The sequence below is a fragment of the Lutra lutra genome, chromosome 6, assembly GCF_902655055.1.
Source record: "Lutra lutra chromosome 6, mLutLut1.2, whole genome shotgun sequence".
In the NCBI taxonomy this organism is placed as follows: Eukaryota; Metazoa; Chordata; class Mammalia; order Carnivora; family Mustelidae; genus Lutra; species Lutra lutra.
The window spans coordinates 11,027,368-11,049,430 of NC_062283.1; the positions used below are offsets into that span (position 1 = coordinate 11,027,368).

At 39.5% G+C, this 22,063-nt stretch overlaps 1 long non-coding RNA gene across 2 annotated transcripts in view; it reads left to right on the forward strand.

Moving 5' to 3' along the window:
- The first annotated feature begins 404 nt into the window (after window positions 1-404).
- LOC125103204 (uncharacterized) overlaps window positions 405-22,063 on the forward strand; it is a 37,146-nt gene continuing 15,487 nt past the window's right edge. For both annotated transcript variants that reach the window (XR_007128314.1, XR_007128315.1), the window contains exons 1-2: window positions 405-440; window positions 12,861-12,937. This is a non-coding gene — a long non-coding RNA (uncharacterized LOC125103204). The remainder of the gene's footprint in view (window positions 441-12,860; window positions 12,938-22,063) is intronic.

The window sequence follows — 22,063 nt, forward strand, 5'->3', positions numbered from 1 at the left end:
AAATTAAAGATATTCTCAGAAGAAGAAAACCTAAGAATTCTTAAGCAACAGACCTACCAAAATCAAAACACAAACACTTTCTAAAAGGAAGTTCAGACAGAAGGGAAATGATATCAGATGGAAATTTGTAATGTCAAGAATAAAGGAAAAGCCACAAAAAAATGTTATATGTGTAGGTAAATATAGTAGACTACTCTTTAGTTCTTTAAAACCTGTAAGTTGAAAAAATTATAACAATGCCTGGTTGGGTTTTAGAAATATATAGATGTAATACATAAGATGCCTAAAACATTAATGGAAGAAGGCAAAATAATCTATATAGTGGTAAGTTTTCTCCATTCCACTTGAAGTGCTAAAATACTGACCCTAAGCAGACTGTAAAAAGTTAAGTACAGGGCGCCTGGGTGGCTCAGTGGGTTAAGCCGCTGCCTTCGGCTCAGGTCATGATCTCAGGGTCCTGGGATCGAGCCCCGCATCGGGCTCTCTGTCAGCAGGGAGCCTGCTTCCCTCTCTCTCTCTCTCTGCCTGCCTCTCTGCCTGCTTGTGATCTCTGTCAAATAAATAAATAAAATCTAAAAAAAAAAAAAGAAAAAAAAAGTTAAGTACAGTTACTGTAATCTCTAGAGAAACTATTTTTAAAAAGCCCAAAAAAACAAAACTATTCAAAGAATTATAGCTAAATACACAACAGAAAAATTAAAAGAGAATACTAAAAAAATAATAATAATAAAAATTAAAAAAATTTTAAAAAATCAAATAACCCCAAAGAAGACAGGGATGGGGAATAAAAACAAAGATATAAAACAAAACAAAGAGTAAATTGTAGACCTAAGTCCAAACACAGTGATAGTTGCCTTAAATGTAAATAGTCTGAGCACACCAATTATATATTGCCCATGTATATGCCGTCTACAAGAAACGCACTTTGAATATAATGATAAAGATAGGTTAAATGTAAAAGGATGAGGAAAGATAAGTCACACACGCCCGAATCAGAAGAAGTCTCAGTAGCTATATTAATTGTCAGGCAAAGTAGACTTCATAAAAAGGAAAATTGCTAGGGATAAAAAGGGACATTACACAGTGATAAAATGATCAATTCACCAAGAAGATGTAATAGTCCTAAATTTGTATGCCCCTTACAACAACTTTCAAAATACATAAAGCAAACACTGGAAGAATTGAAAGGAGAAACAGACCCACCCATAGTCATAGTTGGAGACTTCAATGTCTCTATCAGTCATTGACAGAATATATAGGCAAAACAGAAAAAATCAGGAAGTTGGAGAAAAGGCAACAGAGTAACATTAAAATGAGCGATAGAGGAAGAAAGATGTTTGAAATATTGCAGGCAAATATCACCTACCTCACAGTTTGCTTTATATACCTCAGTTATAAGAATGAAAATCCATATAGTACTTTCACCAGAGAACATTTTCTACAAACCAGAGGCATCCCTCTAAGCATTTCAGTTTGTTTCCCTAAAATATGATTGACCTGAGGCAAGTCATTTCTTACTTCTCAACTTCTTTTTCCTCATGGGCAAAATGAGGGGGTGGGGGTTGCCCCCACTCACCCCACCCTCCCTCCCACATGACTAGATTTTATCCAAGGTCCCTTCTAGCTCTGTGATTTTTCCTCTGCTTTTATTTTCCGGCGAATTTTTCCCTAGGCTGGTGTTTTCAAATCATTCAGTACTCATGGAGCCAAAATATCTTTTCATCTTCCTATTGTTTAATTTGCAAAGAAAGTATTAAAGATAAGACAGGGTGGGGACCTGAGTCACTGTCATTCAACCAAAAGGCTGTGGTCTGGAAATCTCCCCTCAGACAATAAGATTTCAAAACAAAGGTAGAAACCAACATGGAAAAAAAAAAAAACAAAAAAACACAAAAGTAGAACAAGTTCCAGCCAAACATATTGCTTTATTTTCTGCTGAAATCTCTTTTTCCCCTGTCATGGAGACACAGCTTAGGCAATATTTAACCAAATATTACTTACGCGTAATGAGAAACATGGTTATACGGCACTTGGAAAGTTATAAGTTACAAACAAAACCTGACAACTGTTCCAAGTTTGATAATATGAGAAGAAACAGAATAAATTAAAAGGTAAACCACATTCTTCTCAGCTTCCTGATGGGTTTTGTCCAAACAGCTTGAACAATTGCAAAATATTGTTCAGGTGATTCCCAGGCATTCTGCTATGACCATGGGTATATGAACGAAGTTTATTGAATATTTATAGTATTGCTCTAGTTTTAGAGCCTTTAGAAGACATAGGCATGTAGAAGATACGGTCTCTATGATTTTCTAGTTATTGTGAGGACTCCTCACTGGGCTCTTAAATTTCAGGAGGGCAGAGAGTGTGGTTGTTTTGCATATCACCGTGTAGCCAGTTCCTGGGACAGTGTGGCAGAGAGGATGTTCTTAGTACTAGTTAGACGATAGTAGAGGAAACTGACCACAGAGTTAACCTCAGCTAGCTCCTTACCAGAAGGATGCCTCTTCATGCAGAAGTGGATTATATGTATATGCCTTTAGGCATAAAATACTCACATACCATGGCCGATTTGTTGTATGTACATAGGTAACACATGATAAACAGATTTTGGTATTTGTTTTTACCTCTAGAGACCTCCTGACCCCGACTCCTGAAAGTAACAAGACTGATGAAAATTTTCAGTTTCCCTACTGGTTTTCTGACTGTCCAAGAGCTTCTAAAACCAGTCACCTGGGGATCTTGTTAAAATGCAGATTCTGATTTGGTGGATCTGGGACAGGATCTGAGATCTGCATTTCTTGCAAACTTCCGTTGGCTATGGTCTGTGGACGACACCTTTGGTAACAAGAAAATGTCGGCATTGCCAAATAGAAATGGTGTTCGGGTCCACGTGGAGGAAGTTATCATGGTTACCATGTGCAGCCTGGATGGAGTAATGAACACAGAATTTTAAACTGGAAAATGACCATACAGCTTATTTTGGAAGCACAAACCCTTAGGCATAAGGAGGTTAAAAGTGGTCTTCCTAATGTCCTACAGGCTGCTGCGGTTTTGTTCCCACTGAGACTGGGCTTTGGGACTCCAGATTTTAATCCTGTTCTTTCCACAAGCTGCTGTGTGTCACTGGTTAAAAAAGAAGTTTAAAATCAGCCACCATGGTCTCCTGGATGGAGGAAGGGCATCTCAGTGGAGATAAAAGTTGTGTTCTAGGCTTGAAGCCAAGCCTTGTTTAGCATAACCCAGGTGACTTCTTTCCCCAGATCACTGGCCTGGTGGCCTGTGTCTGGTTGAGATGAGGCCCCATGCTCAGAGCACACCAGAAAATATTTTCTGCAGCCTGGCTGGTAGTTCTGTTTCGGGGCAGGCTAGTTCAAGTCCCTGCTGCTTAGCCCCCAGACTGAATTTCTAGGGTCATCTCAACAGTGTGGTTCTCTAGCCCCACCTTGGAAAATGTCTGACTGCCCATTCGGATTTTACAACACTGGGGAATGTTACTCCTAAATAAACCTGAAGCACTATTTTAACCTGGTTTTGTCTTCATCGGACTGCAGAGGCTGCCCATTGAAAACGTAAATAAAACCCACATTTTCCATGTTGCCGGGAGATAACCAGCATTCTTCATAAAGCATTCTATGGGAGATTGTTTTCAAGGGGAAATTTTCATGCTAACCAAATCTCAGGACACCTACAAAATCTTAATTCTGTTTGTGACGTGTGCGTCGTCATCCGATGGGTTACGTTTCGGCTCATTGGGGGAGGGGATGCACAGGCAGGAAACACCAGTAACAATTTGGGCTTTTGAGCCCAAGGAAGGTACTGGTCAGGCGTCACTGTTCAACGCTGGAAGGTTTAGAACTTTCTGAATCCCTGGAATCCTTGTAGCAGTGACAGTCACTAGCTTACCCCTGAGTGAAGGAAAATCTTGGAATAAATGAGTATGAACCTATTTAAGCATCCCCTTCTGAGAAACTGAGTCCTTTTCAGGGACTTTCTCTCTGGAAACTCTTCCTTTCTGCCCCCCACTCCACCACCTTCAAGTGTTGAGTTGAAAGAGACAAAGCAAGTCAGCAAGAGGCGCAAAATCTTCTCGGTACAATGGAAAGCCATAGGGAGTGGACACACATGTCTGAGTGTGGGCTGTGTCTGTAACCAGCTCTGTGACCTTTAAGTTGCTTAACTTCTCTCCTGTTTCAATTACTGGTAATAAAGTAAAGAAATTGGACTAGAGGGTTTAAAAATATATATTTTTTTTAGCCTGAAATATCTAGGTGCCTACAGCTTAGTTTCTTTCTAGAGCTCATAAGCCCATCCGTGGGGTTCTGACTTATGAGACAAAAGCTCATTAATGAGAACAGTGTCCTATTTAGTTTGACATTGGAATTCACTTTAAAGAAGTCAAGATTACCTGGGTGATTGAAACATATATTAAATCCCCACCAAAGTCAGGGGGAGACCATTGCATAGCACATTATTAATTTTAAACTAATCAACATGGTGGTTTGTGGTTGATGGTCTACTTCATGTTGTTGGTTTTCTTTCTTTTCCTTTCCTTTTCTTTTTCTTTTTTTTTAATCCTTTGAAGTGTTCTTTTCCCTCGTCTGTCCTCAACTTCATCTAAGGCTAGTTTAACTGTTAAATGATGGAAACTGAACCTTGACACACTCCGGTGACTCCTCTGTCAGTATCCTACCCCAGCCAGGGGTAGGGAAGGTTTCTGACATAGAAACACAAAACCCCATCATTTAACAATAAAACACTGATTCTCACAGGAAGCAGGTCTTGCTTTGTTTTAATAAAAACAGTCTTAGGGCACATACCCATGCACAAACCACACATGGAAAAAGTGTGTCATTTGTACCTTTGGCTGAAGGAAAATGTTGATATTGTACCATGGTTAATAGAAATTGAATCAATGTCAAATCTCTAAATGACTTTCCCTCCACTGCAAATGGGAGAGGCAGAGTTTAGTATCCCAGAGAGAAAGGCAGAGGAAACTTGATCTGAAGTGACTTGGCATTTTGGTTCACGAAGAACGAGGTGCTGGGAGTCAGAGTTCAGCCTACGGAAGGGAGGAATCAAAAACTATGACAAGGGAGATAACGGACAATTACAGCAGAACTCACTCCAACCCACCATGCGGCTCTGTCACTCTTCCTTAATAATGGTGGAAAATGAAATAGATGAGCGAGAGGTCTTCATGGAGTGTTGCTTCAGGGAATGCGCTGCCAAGCTCACATGTGGCATGCTGTAACTTTACTACTCAGAATCATAAAAGAGCTGGGCATGATTCCCAGAACATTGCTAACTTTTCTTCTCTCTTCTGCGGTCCACATATTATAATTGTATGATTTCTTTTTTCCAGGGCCATTTTCAACTCTAGAAATGGAGAGAGTATGCGATGCACATGTTACCTAAGTTTAGATCCATTCCCTCCCCACGAATTCTGCCCCAACGTTTAGCTCCCATGGGAACAGTGGTGATTTAGAGGGCGTGAGAAAGACGATCCACCTCAGTCAGACATGAAACAATACTAGCACCAGCAACCGGATTCAAACTCCTGGAGACATCATGGGGTTTGAATTCACCCAGACCCCTTGCTCCTGGCAGGTGATCTCTTTAGAATGTAAGATGTCAGCCAACTCATCTCAACTCATTCCTTTTTATTCACCCCCAAAGTTCTGGGGATCATCTCCCATCCTTGCCTTTCTTCCTCCATCTCAGAGAAGGAAGGATCCTTCCTCCCTGCCAAGCCACCCTCACCTTGTATGTCCTGAACCCATCTCCTCTCTCTGGACTCTGCGGTCTGACCCAGGCAGGCACTGGTGTGGGCTCATCAACACAACTATGGAATCCCTTTCCTCAGCTCACTCCTTTGTGCACCCTGGCCCCCTTGACCTGGGACCCCCTAGCTCTTTGGTTCAGAAAGATGGGAATATTGTCTCAGTTGTAACTGCCCACATCCAAACCTCCCTCCCAGCTCTGTGCTTGAGTCTGGAGGTCACAGCCGTGGATAAGGAAAACGAAAACAAAAAGATACCTGGGAAATCCATTTCCTTACAGGCCACGTCTCTGAGTTCTAACCCCTCCCCCCCTCATCTGCCTGCACGTCCCCAACTTTCAGAGTCCTTTTAGCATCGTTTCATCTTAGACAGAGTCAGGTCATCCCAATAATTTTACCTCTCCTCTGGGTCTCTGCTCGTGGCCTTCAAGCAAGCCCTGTCTTTCTAAAACATCCTTCTCTCCACCCTGCCGCCTACCCTGTCCCATCCTGCTCTCATCTTTGTTCTCTCCAAGCTCCTTGAAGATGTACTTTTCCACATGAATAGGTTCCATCTCTGGCATAGCAGAGCACCGCGGTTTACCTCTCCTACAGATGCTTCTAAAAACTCCGGACAAAATATAAAGAAGCCATTACCTGAAGAGAAAAATTAAGCCAAAGCAGGCAGATTGGAGATGGAAACTGAAGCTTGGAGAAGTGACCTGCAAAGGAATGAATTTATCAGATCGATCTCTCTCTCTCTTTTTCTCTTTTCTCATAGCTTTGCCCTGAGGGCAGCCCCAAGCACAGAGCTGGGGAAGGGGTCAGCACTGAAGCCTGCTAAAACTGAGATAGTATTTCCAATTTTCTGGACTGAGAGCTGAAAGAAGGGGGCCTTGTGGACCAGAGTATAGAGAGGGGAGAGTTACCAAAAGGGTCCCACCATTCTATTGATGACCCCACACAAGGGTGTGCTCGGTCAGACCCAAAATAACATGCAAGGCTTTGAGAGCTGAATACACCCAACGTGAAGCCCAGATCTCATGAAGCTCTGAGTAGTGCACACACAGAACACACTCAAAGTAGCATAACAAGAGCTTTAAAAGATGAACTGAGATTAGAAGCACCACCCACAGAAGGCAAAACAGAACTTTCAGCCGGAACTTAACTAAGTTGATTGTCTGATGAATCAAACAAACAAATAAAAAAAAAAAAGGTAACACTTTCCAGAGAATTATAATAAGGATCTACATAAGAATATTCATGAGGGCCAGGATAAAATCCAAAATTGCTTAAAAATACATTAAGCTAAGAAAATGCAACCAGTTCTCAAGGGAAAAGACAGGCAATATATGTCAACACTGAGATGACCCAGATGTTAACATTCTCAAGTAGAGACTTTCAAAGCAGCTATTATAACTATGATCCACAAAATAAAGGTAAAAATACTTACAGTGAACAGAAAGAAACGAGTCCTCAACAGAAAAATGGAAACTATAAAAAGGAATTAATCAGAAACCACAACTGAAAAATAAAAGATCTCAAAATTGAAAGATTCATCGGGTAAATTCAACAGCAGAATGGAGATTATCATCTCAAAAAGAAAGAGTCTGTGAGCTGAAAGATAAAGCAATAAGAATGATCCAATCTAAAGAACAGGGAGGGAAAAAATAAAATGAAAATAGACCTGTAGAACCATATCAAAAGGTCATGGGAATATATATGTCATGGGAATTCCAGAAAGAGATGAAAAAGAAACTCGAGCTGAAAACTTCCCAAATTGGAGAAAGATGTAAAGTTATAGATTAGAGCAGCTCAGTATACCCCAAACATGATTATCTCAAAGTAAACCACACCTGACAAATCACTATCAAACTACTGAAAGACAAAGATGAAAAAGAAAATCTTGAAAGCTGCTAGGGAAAAATGACACATGACATGTGGGAGAACAATGATTCAAAGGACTGTGAACATCTCAGAATCCAGAGAGGCCAGAAGATAGTGGATCAATGTCTTCAAAGTGCTGAAACACCAAGAATGAGACAAGGCTATATCTAAGAGAGGCTGTAATGCAGGCTGATTACTAACTGTGGGTTCAGGTCCAGGAAATTGGGACAGAAATCTAGAGATTCGTGTGGTGGTGGGAGTCAAACAAGAAAATCCCTGCTTGACAATCATCATTTGCCCTGGCAACCTGAACGTCAGATCTCACACACACACTCACACATGCATGCGTGTGTACACAGAGTCCAAGAACTCATCAACAGCCTAGGAGCAGGAGCTACAAGAAAGGGCTCACAGGGATGTCAGATCTGTCTAGACATTAGCTGTCTTCTATATGTGTCCAAAATGCCTCACCCTTATCTACATGATTCCCTCTGCCTCAGTCCCCTACTTGCTTATCTCAATGTGACTAATATCTACTCATTCTCAACGGCCTATTCACATGTAGCCTCATTCATTCTATAACAAAAATTCCTGAATACTTCCTTTGTACTAGGACCTGAACCTCTCCATTAAGTCTTTCCAGATCTTCCTACTGAGAGCAATATCCCCCTCTCCCGAATTTGTGTTCTGATTCATCATACTCATTTTATACTTTGTGTTTGAGCTAGCTATATTAGAGCTAGCATGTAAACTGTGTATTACCTGAGCCTAGAGGCTGGGAGTCACTCAGCTTTGTGTTACCAGCACGGTTTATCGTGGTAACTGAAAGGTACTCATTGTTCAGTACTTTACATGAATGAAGTGAGTGGATACCTTTTTTCTCCCTAAGCTAATTAAAAAACTACCAGTCATTAAGAGTAGCATGAATCATTTCTATTTTTAAAAAATCACTTGATAAAATAATTATTTACTCTAATTAGCAAATGATTTTTTAAAAAGGTGGAAGACCAAAAGAACACTGCTATTTCTTAGAATTATCTCTCATAATTCTTTGGCATTTACCCACTTTCGTAAGACTCACAGAATGTACGCAGGGCTGGAAAAGAACTTAAGTGTGAAAGACCAAATCTTTATTTTACAAAGTAGAAAACTAAAAGGTGAAGCGTCTGCTTCAACACTCACAATCATTGAACCAGACTAGGATCTAGATCTTTCCAGTGTTCTCTCTGAATTCATGCTTCCTCTAATTCAGGGCTGGGAGATACAGATTTACTGAGATAATAGAAGACCAGAGACTGGTTGCTTGAGCCAGATGGTTGATGACATCATTGGAGGGGCTGGTCGTCTCCTGCCCCCTCCCACCAGATTGAGGATCTATTGTGAACGTTAACCCAATGTTTGCCTAGTCCTTCCCAAGTGACTAAGACTGAATTCAGCCACTACTCCTGTCTCTCTAGCCAGTTACTCTAGTTACCATTTATAACCCCTTCACTTAAAGTGGGAGGGTGGTCAGTAGAGGACACTGCAGAACCCCTTACCGCCTTTGGTACCTCAGTGTCCCTACTTGTGAAGGGTCATTGAAAATACCAGTAATCTCAGACCCGGAAATGGAATGCGTATCAGCTCACCACCAAATTAAACAGATTTCGGAGGCAAATAGAAACAAAAAGCTGGAGAAGTAGAAAGAATTTTAGGTGTAAAAGAAAAAAAAAGAACTAAAGAGATAATCCCTTTAAGACGCTGAGAGTGTGTGTGTGTGTGTGATTCCCAAAGTAAGAGGGCCAAGGTAATACTGCCAATGTTTAACTCCAAAATAGATAAAAGGTTAAAAAAAAAAAAGAGTCTGCTCTATTGAGGAAAAAAAGTCCTGAAATAACCTATCACTGGTGTTCAGAAGTCACAAGGTCATCATTCATCTTTATAAAAAGGGACTGTGAACAAAGACAAACAAGGTAAAGGATTTACTTTTACATAACATCAGGATAGGTGAAAGAAACAGCGATCATTCTGCAGGCCTCCGAGCATGACAGAGAAATTTAAAGCTTTAAGAAAGATTCTATGAAATGCTGCACTTCTGGTTTTGACAAATGCTTGGAGACATCTTGAAAGTCCTTTTGAGATGGACAGAAAATTTTGTTCACTGCTTCTTTCAAATAAGTAAAAATATATATACATTTTCAAAATCTGCCTGTCCTCTCCCTGTCTTGACCTAAAATCAGTCAGTCAGTCAATCAATCTGCAACTTTAGAGGCTTACATCTCATTTTACTACCTTAGACCTTAATATTTCTGGACTTAAACGTGGAGTAAGGTGTTACTCTCATGGTAGTTAACATGGCCGATTCCATTACTACTACCCTTGTAGTGTTCTCTTAAATCTGCTTATGCACACACACAAGAACCCATTTTTACAAAATGAGGAATGGAAAGAAAAGTCAATGTATTAGTCCAGTGAAATCTTGACACAGAGTTATCCCTAATTCAGGGGTCAATGCATAGGAGACCAGAGTCACAGACTGACCTAGAGCAAGAATAAAATATCTTCAAACTCTCCTGTTAATTTAAAAAGTTATACAAATTTGAAACTATATGCATGATATGTGCAGTTCTCTTTTACTATTAAAATGATACCCCCCACCCCTACCCAAATTTTCTAGTAAAATGGCATCCTTCAGTATAGTAAGCAGAGAAAGAAAGCCCATACCACTTTTGGTTGTCTTCTAACTATTTTCAGGCTAAGTGTTTTGTTTTGTTTTCCCTTTTGTATTATTAAAATCTCCATACCCACTAATGCTCTGCACTTTGCAAAATATAATACTAAGAAATCTTATATTTTTTTATTAACTTGCGGATTTTTCTGGGGCAGGAATATCATTGAAATGTTCCCTAAGGAGAAACCAAAAGAGAGAGGAATTTTCCTGGGCTTTCGATTGTAGCTTGTAGTGAATGGGAAAATCAGTTCTCACTTAGATCTACAGAGCTGTTTGTGAGCAGAAAATAGTTTTAATTATTGTGCCTATGCAACCAAGATTTTCTGGGACAATCCCAATTTCATTCTTTTCAATAAATGTGAATTTCTGTTAAGCTTGTAGGAAATTGTCCAACACACATACTCACAGAGGTGATTAAAGTCCATTGTGGAAAACTGTTCACTGCAGCATTATGGGTAACAACTGGAAGCAAGTAAATGCCCTTCAGTATGAGAATAGTTTAAGAAATTTTGGTACTTCATCTAATGCCAAGTAAATTTAGGCAGAGCTTTACGAACTGGCATGGAAAAATATCCAAGATATACCGTTCATTGAAAAATAGCAGGTCACAGAACAGGTGTTTAGTATACACCCAACCACATCACATTTAGGACAATTCTACCATATATGTTTGTAAACAGAAATTTTCTGCAGGACATTCCAGAAACAAACCAAAAGATTGCCTCTGGAGTTGGGATGGAAGGTTCAGGAAAAATGGAAAACTCTTATCATTCCAATATCTTAGCTCCCAGTATTTCTATGCCTCCTTCTACAAATTAAACACTCCGGGATTCCTCCAGTCCTCATGGCTTCCCACCATGTGTGAGACTCTGTGTTGTCATGAACTCCTGCGGTCCTGGCCACAAAATGGGAGCTTGCATGAGACCGATGTGAAATGGTTGGAAAAGAACAGGAAGCAAATGTCACAGAACTTAAAGGGATTAAACTTAATGGGGGAACTTAACAGGAACTAGCAATGGGGTTGACTGCTGAGGGCTTCGGCCAACAGGCCAACGTTGTGTCTAGAGGGATTAAGGATTCCAGTCACCAGCAATGTCAAGAAAGTTCTGATCAGAGGTGGTTATAGGAACTGCCAGGTAGAAGTAACACAGGAATTCAAGCACATGGAAGCATCGTTATTCAAGTTGTCCAGTGTTTCCCTTGGACTTGGTTTGTGGTGGATGTGGCTGGCTGGTTGCAGTGTAGCCCAATATCTATTCTGTTTGTCTTCCTCATAATAGAGGCCAATTGTTGTCAGGGACTACAAAGTACTCAGGTCAAAACATTCACTTTCCAGGATGCCCAGGTGGCTCAGTTGGTTAAGAATCTGCCTTCGGGGGGGTGCCTGGGTGGCTCAGTGGGTTAAAGCCTCTGCCTTCGGCTCGGGTCGTGGTCCCAGGGTCCTGGGATCGAGCCCCACATCGGGCTCTCTGCTCAGCAGGGAGCCTGCTTCCCCCTCTCTCTCTGCCTGCTTCTCTGCCTACTTGTGATCTCTGTCTGTCAAATGAATAAATAAAATTAAAAAAAAAAAAAAAGAATCTGCCTTCGGCTCAGGTAATAAACCCAGGGCCCTGGGATCGAGTCCTGAGAGCCTGCTTCTCTCGGCTCCTGGCTCAGTAGGGAGTCTGCTTCTCCTTCTGCACCTCCACCTGCTTGGTTTTTTTCCTCTCTCTATCAAGTAAATAAATAAAATCTTAAAAAAAATTCATTTCCTCAAACTCCCTTAATACAGAGGTGGCAGGCACTGTTACTCAGTATTGGACAGTAGGTTGAAAGCAAAGAGTCTTCTGGGAGACACTTGCTGAAATTATTCTTTTCTTGATAAAAATAAAAAGGACAGACTCAGCTGACTTGTGTCTTTAGCCCTTCATCTCTCAACCTACCTGGGAACAGATTTGACGTCCACGAATGGAAAAAAGCCATCTCGTAACCACAAAGACGAAAACCAAACATTGAGGATGGTAGAGCAGGTCATCCTTGATGACGTAGGGCAGATTCAGAGGTCTGAGGCTGCTGCCTCTTCTGGAGTTCCAGTTACAGAGCTAAGCTGCTGTAATCATTTCTATGGTCAAAGGTAACCCTGACCAATTCTGGATCTTCCAACAAAAACTCTGGAGTTGAGGAAACAGAGGGCTGTCAAGATTCTGGATGGATCATGAGAGCTCTGGGCAAGTGGGCTGTGATGGGGCAGAGCAGGGAAGTCTGAAAAATGGACTGAGAACCTCTAGAAGCCAGGGAGGCTGCACCTGGGAATCATGATTCTGTTTGTAGAGCAGGATCCTCCAGGAAACAAAAGGTGGGAGGCTTCTAGCATGGTACAAAATGGGGTGGGAGAAGGTGTCACTCTTCCCAGGATGAGCTGCTTTCTGGGTCTGCAGCATGTGGGCTAGATTCATTTTCCCAGATTCTTGGTGAGGCCATTGTGATGAAATCTGCACACCATTTCCTTCGCTCCTCTGCCAGGACTCTACCAGAGCTTCGGGCCCCATTTGCATCCAGCTGCCCATGGGTGTCAGTAGCTGTTGGACTTAGCAGAGTCAGTAAGTAGCCTGGGGTTGGGTACAGAGAGCAAGAGGGAAAGAATTACCCTTTCCAGTCATCTGCCTCCTAGAAGGGCGTGCCATCTCCTGCTTCCTTCTGTTATTTTTACTAATTAAAAAAGAAAGAAAGAAAGAGAAACAAAACTCCATCGTCAAGGAAAGGTGAGTAAAAAAAGATAAATAAATAAATAAATGCTAGCTGGAAGAGTTTCTTTTTTTTAAAATTTTTTTTTTAAACTTACTCAGAAGAATGCATTATCTGTTAGTAAGTAGTGTAAGCAATTATCTTTAGCGTGGAACTGGTATATTTTAGGCAATCCTACTGAAATGGTGTAAACAACATTTCCTGTGTCAAAAGCAGGGATCCAAGTCTGTTTTAGAATGGTCCTAATCTCCATCTATTATAATTTCCACCAATAACTTGTCTTTTTATATATGCTGGCATCTGTGTGAAAGACAGCATCCCACATTGACCAAGTCTCCATCTGGTGACAGGCGGGGGAACAGGAACGTAGACTGTCACTTTATGCAGATGGATTTCTATTAATACAAACAAGTGACCCTAAAAGAGAAATTGGCTAGCTCCAGCATAACTTTAAGAAGATTGTTCTGAATTTCCTGAAAGCAGGTTATTTCTAAATACATGGTGTTGCCTTTTAAACACAGATCAGGCATTTTGTCCTTCTAAGAGCTTGTTTTACAAAATGGGCTTGCCGTTCTGAGCCCATTTGCTTGGGGAGGGCGTGGAAGGAAAAAGATTGCAATGAGAGGAAAAGAGAGGGTCTCTTGTGGGAACAGCCCCAAGTTGTCCTGATCACTGGTTCAGGACCCATTCGGTTATAAATCCTGGAGAGGACAGGGTGTGGGGTGAGGGGCACAAAGGGGAAGGAGAGTGGTTAAATTCACGATGACTGTTGGCCATCCCTCTTTTCTCCTTCCTTCCTTACCATGAGAATATGTAGCTTTCAAATATCCTCAGTGCATCCATTGGGTAAATTTACATTCTGAACCTACACCTAAACCTTTACCAAAGGAGTCTGCTTTCGGGAATCACTAGAAACTCCTTCATTGTCTTCTTCCTCCTCAGTGACCCACCTCTGGCCAGCCATGGCAAACAGGGCACCAAGTGGGCCATGGAGAGACTCACCAGAATAATAACTCCTAGTTGTAAGTAACCCAGTGCCCTATCAGTACAGATTGAGTGATATTAGATCCATGCAGCACAATACTAAGATGCAGTGAAAAATAATATTTTGGAAGAGTTTTTTTCAAACTGGCTATTTCAGTACTACTTTTCCCCAATGTTTGGCTCTACTATTCTATACTTAATACATTTCTTTAAATTGACTCAAGTTTTAAAGCACATATTCCCACTCATTCTTATCCTAAATGATGGTATCTATGACATGCATTTGATGCGCTGATTATATTTTTCAGTACCCAGTAACCTAAACAGGGAAGTATTAAAATAAAAAAATGTTCAACTGAGTCTTAGCTAAAATCAGCCTGAGTCACCCCAGTGTTATTCTTCCTACCTTTTGGGAAAAACCTGCTTTAGAAAACTACATGGTGTTCCTGGAGCAAAGTCTATGCTGTTACTTGAAAGAAGCAAACTGTGTGATCAAAAGTTTGTGAAAATAATGTGAGTGTGTTCGTGTGTGTGTGCATGTGTGTATGACAAAGATACATATGTATCCTCCCCATGTTAATAGTGGTTAGCTCTATTGGTCTCAGATTGACTTATTTTTTTGTTGTTGTTTGTTTTCTCACAAGTGCCACCTTGATTTAAAAGTGATGACTAACTCATTTTTTTAAACTTTATTGAGACATAATTTACGTACTATAAAGTTCATCTTTTTAAGGTATAAAATTTGATTTTTTTTTGCATATCCACAGAGTTGTATACTATCAACAATACCTAGTATTAAGACATTCCATTATCCCAAAAGGAAACTCTGTACACATTACAGCCACTCTCCCATTGTTCCCTATACCCAGACCCTGGCAATCACTAATCTACTTTCTGTCCTGTGGATTTGCCTTTTCTGGAAATAACATAGAAATAGAAGCAGACAATGTATAGACTTTTGTGACTAGCTTCTTTCATTTCAAGTTCATCTATGTTGTACCATGTAGTAATACTTCTATTCTTCTTGTTGTAGAATAGCATTCCACTGCCTGAATATCTCACATTGTTATTTATCCATTCATTAGTTGATAGACATTTTTTTATTATTTCTACATTTTGGCTATTAAAATAATTCTTCTGTGAACATTTGGGTGCACGTTTACATGGACATGTATTTTCAATTTTCGTGGTTCTATACCCAGGAGTAGAATTGCTGAACTACGAAATAACTCTATGTTTAACAGTTTAAGGAACTACCAAACTGCTTTCCAAAGTGGCTGCATCATTTAAAAAGCCCACCAGCAGTGTATGAGGGTTCCAATATCTCCACAACCTCCCCAACATCTGTTACTTATCTGTCATTTTTATATTAGCCATCCTAGGGGATGTGAAATGGTACTGCATTATGGTTTTGATATATGTTTCCCAGATGACTAAAGATGTTGAGCATCTTTTCATGTGTTTACTAGCCCTTTGTACAGGCTTTGCTTTATTGCACTTTACAGATACCACATTTTTTACAAGTTGAAGGTTTGTGGCCATCTTGCAGCAAGCACGCCTGTCAGTGACATTTTTTTTCCTGGATCATTTGCTCATTTCATGTTTCTCTGTCACATTTTGGTAATTCTTGCTTTATTTCAGTGGTCCAGAACTGAACCCACCATATATCCTAAGAAGGCATATATGTCCTTTTAGGAGAAATGTCTATTCAGATCTTTTGACTATTTTTCAATTAGGTTATTTGTCTTTTTATTAATGAGTTATAGAAGTTCTTTATATAGTCTATATACAAATCCCTTTCAGATACATGCTTTCAAATATATTCTCCCATTTCATTTTCTTGATAGTGTTCTTTGAAGCACAAAAGTTTTAAATTTTGATTAAGTTCCATTATATTTTATTTTGTTGCTTGTGGTTTAGATGTTGTATCTAAGAGTTCATTGACTAATCTAAGGTCACAAAATGTATGCCTATGTTTTCTTCAAGGAGTTTTATAGTTTAGCAGTTATATTTAGGTCTACAATCCATTTTGTGTTAATATTTGTATACTGTTTGAGGAAAGAGTCAGATTTCCTTCTTTTTCATGGATATCCAGTTGTTCAATCACCATTTGTTGAAAAGACTGTTTTTCCCCTATTAAGGGGGATTTTGGCACCATTGTCAAAAATCAGTTGATCACAAATTCACAAATATAAGAGTTTAATTCTGTACTCTCAATGCTATTCCATTGATCTGTATGTCTAGACTCACACCAGTACCTCACCATCTTGATTATTGTAGCTTTGTATTAAATTTTGAAATTGGGAAGTATGATTCTTTAAACTTTGTTTCTCTTTCTCAAGACTCTTTTGGCTATTTTGGGTTTCTTAAATTTCCATCTGAATTCTGGGTTCAGTTTATTTCTTTCTGCCCAACAAAAGGCAGCTAGGATTCTAATACAGGTCACAATGAATTTGTAGATCAGTTTGGGGAGTAGTACCACCTTAATAATACTAAGTCTTCTGATCCATGAACATGGGATTTTTTTTCATTTAGTTAGATTTCCTTTAATTTCTTTCAACAATGCCTTTTAGTCTTCAGTATATAAACTTATACTTCTTTTGTTGAATTTATTCCTAGGTATTTTTTTTTATGTTATTATTATAAGTGGATTCAAATTGAGTTTTACCTTCCTCTTTATCTTTTCCTAAATCTTAAAATTATTTCTACTGATAACCTGATACTCTTATAAGGAGAAAGAATATGAAAAATGTTTCAGCTTCATGAAGATTTGAGAATCCGGGATATGTATTTTTCTGAGGATTTTTTTTTTTTGATGTCTGAATTTGTGTTGTAGTTTGATTCGAATAATTCATGCAGTTTCTAATAGAGCTTTGAGAAATTAGCTTCATCTTAACTGCATGTTTAACACATTGTAAATATGCAAAGTACAAGTGTATTACTTGTAACATACCAGATTTTAGGCTCATTATTTAATGAAAATGAAAGATGTTTTGTTGGAAGTAAGATCAATAAACCCTTGCTTTATAACCTTTAGTCTATAAAGCAAGTCAAAGCACTTCATGGTCCTACGGAGTAGAGGGGAAAGGGGGATGAGGATCTCAGTGAGAAGAAAAAAAATATGTTTTCTTGGTCCAAATTTTCAATGCAGCTGACCCAACAGAGAAATTAGCTGAATCATCTGCCCATGCCCAAATCTCACTCCATGCTGTAAATTACCTTTCCCTTGAAGGTTTATTACACTGTAGCTTTAAATCAGCTCCCATCAGCTAACTGAATCACCAGGCCCCTTGGAGACCTCCATTGGAAATCTCAACCAAAGACTTGAATTTACGGTTTCAACCTGTCCTTCACAGTATTAAGGATTGGTTGATTGGTTGATTCGTTGGTTGGTTGGTTGGTTGGTTTTAAATCAAATAGAACTTTCTCAAATTAGTGACAGGACATTTCTTTTGAGCTGTTAGCTGTTTTAGTGAATATAGGGCTTGTTTTGTTATTGTAGTGGCTACAGGGAGTCAGGTCATCTGTAACAGATCTAAAAGATGCCCGGATCACAGAGATGGTCCCCTGAGGAAGGCTGATACCTCCACATCTAAAATCATAGCTCTCGGCGAGAAAAATCACAGGCCAAAATATTCTACAAGGAGAACAAGAGCCCAGCTGCAGCAGTCGCTCAGATGAGCTCTTGGAAAAATAGTCTATAACCTAGGACTATTGGCCTTTACCTTACCAGAAGGTGTACACTGAAACTCAGAATTTTCTCTATATATTTTATTTTATTTTAGAAACAAATCTATGGTCCTCAGCCTCAGAGAGACAAGAACACAGTTGATAATGGTATTCGAATCCTCTTAACAACTTCCAGCCTTTCAAACAAAAACCTGGGTAAATTGAATCTCTTCTCGCAAAACCTAGACTTCAAAAGTCCTGTATACCAATTTCTCTACCCTCTTTTCTCAACATAAAAAGGAACAAGAAAGAACTGAAGATGCAGTCAGTCCCTGGGGTATCTCTAAGATAAAACAGACAAGGTGTCCTGACACTCCTCTCTATAAAAGACCTATTCCTTTCTTTCACAACCAGAACCAGCCCAGAATTCTGCAGCCCTTCAAGGACTCAGATGCTGTGCACATCCAAATAACACTAATCTCACCTCTCAAGAGAGGAAATTGAGTCAAGGAGTCCAGGTAAGAAAGGTCAGGGTCTTCTACAGGCCCTCCTGGGGATGAGCAAGAGGCTATCACACTGAAAGCAAAGCGAATAAAAGTGTCAAGGTTTTAACCAATATTCTCCTCATGAGGTAGAATCCTGTGTGATAACATTTTCATCAGTACAAACACTCAGGCAAATTGTTCTGTTCCTCTCTCCCTGGGAAGCTTAACCCAAACCCTCAGCCAATCTTTTTCTCAGCAGTCACAGAACACTCTCTTGCCCTGCATCTGTATGATTTCTTTGCAAGACTTTCCCTCTGCAGATGGACTGATAGGTCCACGTTCTTCCCTTTACCGCTATGCCTGGCTCTGAGAAGCTAGGCTTAGCCAACTATAGGTCAGCAACTAGAGAGCCATTTAAGGTTAAGTCCTCAAAGAGAAATACTCTTTTTTTTTTTTTCCTGACAGTGACAGGGTCTAAGAAAGTGCCTTCAGGTGACGAATCATCTTGTTCTTAAATGAGGCAAAATAGAAAAGCAAACATATAATAGACTTTATAATGTTTCTTTTAGACTTTAACGTCACCTGTTTACAGAATGCGCCATGTTTCAGAATATCCTTCCTCATGTGAATCTTCATTTCTGCCTTGCATTCTCAAGCTTCAAGGCCAAGGAATCCTAGTGGAAGAAAAGCCTCTGGCTGGATTGATTTTTACTGTCATTAGAAGGTTATCTTATAGAATACCAGGTGAACAGGATTCATTTTATTCAGATAGCGAGAATGGACTCCACATCCTCGTCCAGTTTCCTGATGGGATCAGCCTGGCCTATAATTATATATCAATCCTTGCCCCTAATGGGCACACAGATTCCTTTAATGTGTGGAATCCCTTTGACAATTTTCAGCATACATTACCTGACTGAACACTTGTTGGGAAATTGAATGACAGGTTTGGCAATGGTTCTTTAAAATGTCATCTACAGAAAACAAGAAGAGTGAAGATTCATCCCTCTTGATCATTTCACCAGACATGTCTGCATGAATCCACAAGGGCTAAATGAATTGCATCATGACTCACTGATGGCAAATTGGGTGAACGTGGGATATACTTCACTTACATTTCTAGTCAAGAGGGATTATCACTGTCTATTAAGTAATCTTTACATATTTGCTTTTCTCTATTTTCATTTTTCCCCCCTCTATTTTCAAAATAAGTATTTTAAATTGGATTAAAAGACATTAGTTCCCCTTAAACTTACCCTAACCACAATGTCAGGTGCTTATTAATAATTAAAAATGTTAATTGAATGAATCCATAGAACAAAAATGGAGAATCAGGTGGTATAATGCTAAGTAAAAATGAATAACTTAAAATTGGAGTTATATTGCTAAAATATATAAAAATTGAATACATATATGGACAACTTTAAAAGACAACGGACAAATGAAAACATTGATTTTGTTATGGGGTCAAATTGAAGGAATTTCCTATCTTGACATATCTAACACTAATTACAACAAAAAATTAAGACTAAAACCAACACTAAAATTGGATGAATCTGATCATACACAAAACTATGTGTATGTGAGGCTATGAAATTAGAAAGCTAATAATATTACAGGAGTTGATCAAAAGATTTGAAGCATGGTCTCAAGGTATCTACCTCAGTTTACCTAGCCAAAAATGACAGATAAACTATAGATAAACCCTTCTTGACTGCCGTCTTTGGATAATCCTATATTTCAGTTCAATAAAGACTTATTTATTTATTTATTTGATTTATGAGTGAGAGAGAGAGAGAGAGGGAGAATCTGAGGCAAACTTCCCACTGAGTGCAGAGCAAGAGGTAGGGTTTGATCTCACCACCCTGAAATTATAACCTGAGCCAAAACCAAGAGTAGGACACTCAGCTGACTGGGCCACCCAGGCACCCCTAACAAAGACTTTTAAGAAGGAAAAGGAAAAAACTGGCAAGGTTAAAAAGAAAAACATCCTTTTCTAAAACTGGATTATATAAACCTCAAAGTGAGTATTAAGTTGAACTGTCAGGGCCAACAATAAGGAAATAGGAATAGTGGCCCCCTCTGATGTGACCCCTGCCAAAAGGGTACCAAGAGCATCAAACTTCCTTGCCTTCATGAATTCTTTCTCTTGACCTTAAATCTCTTGACTTGAAACTCATGAACTCTTAAAATTTTATGGATCCTAGTTTTGACTCTAGAGAAAATATGCACTTTAAGCATCTGCTCCATCATCTAAAGCTGAGAAAACTCCCACAAATATAGTCAGACTTGCTGTGTCCCCATGTTAATTTAGTGGCCCCCAATTTTCGTTCTCCTTGGCAGTATCCTTGGCAGACCATCTCACAATGGTCTCTTCTCTCTTTTTAGTACTATTATTTTTTGCTTTTATTGGAATTATATTGAAATAATTATAGGTTTAATGCAATTCTGAAAGATGATAGAGTCTTCATACACTCGGCCCAGATGTTCCTCCAATGGTAACATTTTATAAAATTATAGTGTAACAGCACAACTAGGATATTGACTTTGAGACAATCCCTGATCTAATTCAGATTGTGTCTAACTGTGTGTGTGTGTGTGTGTGTGGTGTCAAGTTTTTTTTTTTTAAATTCACATATAATGTATTATTTGCCCCAGGGGTACAGGTCTGTGAATCATTAGGCTTACACACTTCACAGCACTCACCATAGCACATACCCTCCCTAATGTCCATAAGCCAACCACCCTCTCCTTATCCTCCTCCCCCTGGCAACCCTCAATTTGTTTTGTGAGATTAAGAGTCTCTTACAGTTTGTCTCCCTCCTGATCCCATCTTGTTTCATTTTTTCCTTCCCTATCCCTCAAACCCCCCACTGTGCCTCTCAAATTCCTCATATCAGGTGGATCATATGATAATTGTCTTTCTCTGACTGACTTATTTCACTCAGCATAATACCCTCTAGTTACACCTGTGTCATTGCAAATGTCAAGATTTCATTTCATTTGATGGCTGCATTGTATTCCATTGTATATATATACCACATCTTCTTTATCCGTTCATCTGCTGATGGACATCTAGGTTCTTTCCATAGCTTGGCTATTGTGGACATTGCTGCTATAAACATTCGGGTGCACGTGCCCCTTTGGATCACTACATTTGTAGCTTTATGGTAAATACCTTGCAGTGCAATTGCTGGGTCATAGGGTAGCTTTATTTTTGACTTTTTGAGGAACCTCCATGCTGTTTTCCAGAGTGGCTGCACCAGCTTGCATTCCCACCAACAGTGTAGGAGGGTTCCCCTTTCTCCACATCCTCGCTAATATCTGTCGTTTCCTGACTTGTTAATTATAGCCATTCTGACTGGTGTGAGGTGGTATCTCATTGTGGTTTTGATTTGTATTTCCCTGATGCCAAGTGATGTGGAGCACTTTTTCATGTGTCTGTTTGCCATCTGGATGTCTTCTTTGCAGAAATGTCTGTTCATGGCCTCTGCCCATTTCTTGATTGGACTATTTGTTCTTTGGGTGTTGAGTTTGATAAGTTCTTTATAGATTTTGGATACTAGCCCTTTATCTGATATGCCATTTGCAAATATCTTCTCCCATTCTATCAGTTGTCTTTTGGTTTTGTTGACTGTTTCCTTTGCTGTGCAAAAGCTTTTGATCTTGATAAAGTCCCAGTAGTTGATTTTGCCCTTGCTTCCTTGTCTTTGGCGATGTTTCTAGGAAGAAGTTGCTGCAGCTGAAGTTGAAGAGGTTGCTGCCTGTGTTCTCTTCAAGGATTTTGATGGATTCCTGTCTCACATTGAGGTCTTTTATCCATTTTAAGTCTATTTTTGTGTG